Genomic DNA, 6,255 nt, shown 5'->3' with positions numbered 1-6,255 from the left:
TTTTCCAAGAAATAGGAGAATGTCCAAGAGTAACAAAATAACCAGTGACTGATTTTCGAGTCAAGGGACAACTAGCCCAATCCGAATCACAATAGGCACGAAGAAGAAGATCACTGTCAGATCGAAGAAGGAGTCCTTGGCCAGGATTGGACTTAATGTACCGAAGAACACGAATAGCCGCATCGTAATGTATCTGCATAGGATGCTGCAAAAACTGAGAAAGTGTGTGAACTGCATAACTAAGTTCTGGTCGTGTAATCGTGAGATATACAAGACGGCCAACAATACGTCTATAACGTTTAGGATCATCAAACGGAGGTCCTTCAGCAAGAGCAAGCTTGTGATTGGGATCCATAGGATAAGCAACCGGTTTACAACTTTGAAGTCCACATTCCTTAAGAATATCCAAAGCAAATTTGCGTTGAGTAAGAAACAAACCGGTCTTGCTTCGAGCAAATTCAATGCCAAGAAAATACTTGAGGGGACCAAGATCTTTGATTTTAAACCAGGTTTGTAAATGAGCTTTGACACGGTCACAGAGAGAAGGATCACTACCTGCCAACAAAATATCATCTACATAGACAAGTATAGCAACATAATGGGAACCAGTCGAGTAAGTGAACAACGTATAATCAGCACGAGACTGAACAAAGCCGAAACTGAGGAGAGAACTACGAAGCTTAGCAAACCAATTTCGTGGGGATTGCTTGAGACCATAAAGTGAACGTTGAAGCTTACAGGCGTGACCAGACTTGGTTTGGGAGAAACCGGGAGGAAAACGCATAAAGACTTCTTCATCCAAATCGCCATGGAGAAAGGCATTTTGAACATCCAGCTGAAAAATGCTCCATTTTCGAGCTACAGCTACAGATAAAAATGTACGCACACTTGTCATTTTAGCCACCGGTGCAAAAGTCTCAGTGTAATCTTCTCCTTCGATCTGATTGTTCCCAGCAATAACCAGACGCGCTTTATAGCGTTCAATGGTTCCATCAGAATTGTACTTGATGCGGTACACCCACTTACATGGAATAGCTTTCTTACCAGAAGGGAGAGGTTGAATTTGCCAAGTATGATTGGCTTCCAATGCATCAATTTCGGCTTGCATGGCTTTCTGCCAATGAGGATATTGCATAGCCTCTTTAAATGATTTGGGTTCCAGGTTACTATCCACGGCGGCAAGAAAAATCTGATGGTGCGAAGAAAATAATGCATTAGAAACATAATGATCAATGGAATATTGAATACCTGAGTCGATTGGAGAAGTGGAGAGACGAGGAAAGGGTGTAGTCATTGTGTTGCATACATAATCCTTTAAATGAGATGGGGGACGTCTGGCACGCTGTTCACGAATATCTGCCACAGATGCAGTGTTGGGTTCTGTCAACGGAACCGGTGAACCAGGGACATCCGTGGATGAAGTAATAGAACCCGGAACTGGGGAGGACGAACTCCCCCTGTCATCAAGCTCCGCTGTGGGAGTATCAATAGCAGTAACAGGTGCCACATCATAATCGGTGAAGACAGCTTGTGGTGACGGTACATGGACAGAAGGTGCAGATGAAGTTGCAGCCAATGGAAAAATAGTTTCATGAAATAAAACATCACGAGAAACAAATATTTCATGAGTGGAGATATCCATGACCTTCCATCCTTTTTTGTTGAAAGGGTAGCCAACAAACACACACTTACGGGAGCGAGGAGCGAACTTGTCATGTGGTTTGGGTAAAACAGTAGTGTAACATAAACTCCCAAAGACCCGTAAGTGATCATACTTTGGTGGAGTGCCATGCAAAACTTCATAGGGACACTGACCACCAAGGAGTGGAGTCGGTGTCCTGTTGATGAGGTGAGCAGCGGTCAAGATGCATTCTCCCCAAAGAGATATAGGTAAGTGACCATCAAAACGCAAAGCACGAGCCACGTTGAGGATGTGACGATGACGACGTTCAACGCGTCCATTTTGCTGTGGGGTGTAAGTGCATGATAATTGATGATGAATACCGTAGGATGAGAGAGCCTCTTGGACTACAGATGACAAAAATTCAGTCCCATTATCACTCTGAATTCGCTTAACAGATGCATCATATTGGGTGCGAACCAAGTGGAGAAACCGAAGTAAACATGTGGAAGTTTCAGTTTTATTGCGCATCAAAAAAATCCAAACATGTCTACTAAAATCATCGACTACAGTTAAAAAATAGCGGGCACCAGTTGTAGATGCCATATGATATGGCCCCCATATATCACAGTGAAGTAAATCAAAAGGATGTAAACAACGTTTATTATTAATAGGAAAAGGACTTCGTGGTTGTTTGGCTTTACAACAAACGTCACAAGGAGCCAAATTGTTTGCATTGGAAATAAAAGGTAACAAAGATAAATAACGGGAAGATGGATGTCCTAGACGACGATGCCATAGTGCTGCAGAATCTGACGTACTGGTAACATGAGCAGAAGCTGATGATGCACACAATATATACACCCCTTCTCGTTCAACACCCGTTCCAATCGTCCTCTTCTGCTTTAGGTCCTGTATCAAACAAACAGAATTAACAAACAATGCCAAGCAAGACTGGCGCAGAAGCTGAGATACAGAAATCAAATTACAAGCCAACGAAGGGACATAAAGAACATTGGAGAGATGAAGAGAAGAGCCCAAAGTAATGCTGCCACATTGCGTAGCAATATCATGAACTCCATTCGGCAGTCCCACAGAACAAGGAGAAATAGAATGCACATTGGATAGATAGGAGAGTGTGCCCGTCATGTGTTGGGATGCACCACTGTCGATGATCCAAGATGGGTGTAAAATCTTACCCGTAAGTTTATCAACTGGAGGGGCAGAAGAGACAGCCAAGGACATGAGATGTTGTAGAACTTCTGGTGTAAAATCTGCCATGGAGATGGATGCTGATGACGGCTCAGAAGGAACCGAAGGCAGAGAAGTATGAGCAGCCCAATTTTCATAATTGGATTGTCCACGGAGGATGACCGTGGTGAGAACAGCACCAGGATTGTCGGATGGGTGCAGGTAAAAGGGTGACTTAGAATCAGAAACCTTGAAGGTTTTAGGTGCGGAAGTCATGATGAAAAAAAAAAAAAAAAAAATGAAGGCTTGTTGATCGTCAAGCTCTTGATACCATAACAGAAGTTGCTGTCATTCGCAGCTTGATGATATATCAAATTGGGTCTATTATATAGACCAAGATTTACAATTGGTTACATCAGGAAATCAGCTAAACTTAAGGAACAGAAAGCATAAATCAAGCTAATCTATTTACATCAGGAAATCAGCTAAACTTAAGGAACAGAAAGCATAAATCAAGCTAATCTATTTACATCAGGAAATCAGCTAAAACTAAGGAACAGAAAGCATAAATCAAGCTAATCTATTTTAATATACAAGGTAACAAACCGTGATAGTTACAATCAGGATCCTAACAAATTAATGCTACTCTAATAATATATATATATATATATATGAGAAAAGTATTTCTCATTTTAAATGACATAAAGTTATGTCATTTTAAGAACAGAAATAAATTTTTTTTATTTAAATTTTAAATTATAAAAAACCACCCACTTTCTCTCTCCCATGATTTTCATTTTTCTATGTCTATCTCTCTCTTAAAATGACATAATTTATGTCATTTAAAATGACAAACACCAAACCATATATATATATATATATTTGACCGGTTATTTCAATAAACATAACTATAAGATTAATTTCTTGGATCGGGAACAATGATTAAGCAAAGTCCTTCTCAACATGTTAAATAAAAAATTAAAATTCTAAATTGCTAGTAAAGTTTCTAAGGATAATTTGGTATATTACAAAGCCAATTTAAGAAAACATGTAAGATAGTCCAGATGATATTAGTTTTATTTTCATGTACCCAAGAGTATATTAGAAAATGTAATGATAAAATCTCCTATTTCTTAATCATAAGCTTTTTAAATTCATGACTTACCATAAGAGGTTTTTTACTAAGGGTTTGATAAGAGTTATGTTGTAGGAAAAATGATTGTGTAATGTTATAGAGATTCATTTTGTGTGTCGTAGGTTTTTTTTTTTGTTCAAAAAGTGTAGGCCCCACAAAATGTTGTGTGTGTAGAAAATTTTGTTGTGTCATATTAAATGATAAATGCAAACCTCTTTTACTAAATATAAAAAAAATGAATTCCATTATTTTGAACATTTATTAAGAAATATAATATACAAAACCTAACATTTTATTTAATAGTTTAATCTTTTGGACTGAATTCGTTAATGTAGATGATACCAAGCCTATCATCAAGTGATTTAAAGTTCGATTTTTGTTGTCCTATTTATCAAATGAAAAATTTGAATGAGTATAACCAAAAATAAAGAATGTGTATGTGCATTATAAACGCTTTGAACCCATAAAAGAAAAAAAAGATCTCAAGCAAGGGGACGTATTAAGAGATATAATAAAATCACTCATGTGCTCCTCTAATAACTTAAACTTTTTAGGGGATCGATTGCGTGGTACATAATTTTGAGAAATTATTATAGTAGTTTGATAAATATGATACTTCGAATGAATGAGTTATGCATTTATTGAACGCTCAATTTAGAATAAATATTTATTTATTTTTTAAATTACTTATAGTTAACAAAACACTTGATGATATGACACCATACTTAGGAAAAAAAATAAAAATATTCAAATTCATTAATTGGACAATTTATAAGATTGTGTTCGAATTTTTATTTATATAAATCAATGGTTGATGATGACTCTTTGTGTGCTTTAGTGAGCAAGAGGGGGTGGTTGAAGGTATATACTAGAGAGGTGGAGTGTAATGATAAGATGTATGTTCAAAGAATATGACGAATGAGAGTGAAGTTATACCTAATAATGTTCCTAATTTTGTTCTGTTAATTTACTATAAAGTAATAAAATATATATGTTTACAAGAGTAAAAATATAGATAGATTTGATATAAATAAAACTATTTTAAAATAACTTGATTTTAAATTTAAAATAAATACAATCCAATATGGATTTGTTAAAAACAAAGGGTCAACGCATAAAAAGATTATCTTATTTGATTGTTCAAATAATGTAAATATTAGACAAAATTAACTCAATAGACAATATAAAACTCTAAATTTTCTATTATCCATTAAACTAAGGGTTTGTTTTTCTAAAGTTACTTTAGATAACTTTATCTAATGTTCATCAAAACGACGTCGTTTTGAGGTAGAAATCATACTGTTTTTGTAATTTTAATTTATTTCAGGGTTATAGTAGTCTTTATCATTCTAATTTTTTAATTTTTCAACCCTAAGAACGACGTCGTTTCGATGAACATCAGATAAAATTGTTTAAAGTAACATTAAATACTTTTTCCCCTTAAACTAAATTATAAAATCTCACCCACCGCCAATAAAATAAAAAGACCTCAGTTAAGACCTTATACCCTTCATTATATCAATTTATTGCACGAAAAATAGTATATAACACAAATATATTATAACATATTTTATTTTGTTCTAACTATAAATATTACAAAACTTTTAATTTTGTGCGGTATTTGTTAAACAATTAACAACAAAACAGATGATTCTATAATTCAACCACTTTTCATACGCGGTTCAATTCGCGCTCTAGCTAATCTCCATGGAAGGGAACCTAAAATAACTTTATGCATTGTGTCTGTATGTTATATAGGGACAAATTCAAAAAAATTCATATGATTTTCTTTAGAATCACTTATTTTCTATTTTTTATCATTTATTTCTTATTTTTTTCATCTATTCAAATTCATCCTTAACACTATTAGAAACTTAATTAATATATGTCTATTTTATTATTTTTAGAAACTTCTTAGCCTCCAATTGTTATGAATTTGATATAAGGATATACCTTTTGTAATAATTCCTAATACATTCTCTTTTAAAAATAATTAATTTAGTACTTCTGTCGAGCCAATGTTTGGTATATTTAATGAAATTAAGAATATCACAGCTCACACTATGACAAACTATTTCTAAACTATATTAGAAAATTTAAACAAATTCATAAAATTAATTTCAACTAATAAAACATTACACATAGTAAGCTCAAGAATACACAGAAAAACTTGATATCTGAGTGCCAATCACAATGACCTTTTTAAAAACTTTATAATTTTATAAAAAGAACGAAAAAAATTTACAACAAAATCTAATATGTGTATAACAAATTGAAAATTAAATCAATGTGATTACTGGTTATTGAT

The sequence above is a fragment of the Gastrolobium bilobum genome, unplaced genomic scaffold (genome assembly GCF_033153095.1).
Source record: "Gastrolobium bilobum isolate Gb01-03AN ecotype WA unplaced genomic scaffold, APGP_CSIRO_Gbil_v1 utg9213, whole genome shotgun sequence".
NCBI lineage: Eukaryota > Viridiplantae > Streptophyta > Magnoliopsida > Fabales > Fabaceae > Gastrolobium > Gastrolobium bilobum.
This window is presented reverse-complemented; position numbering follows the sequence as displayed.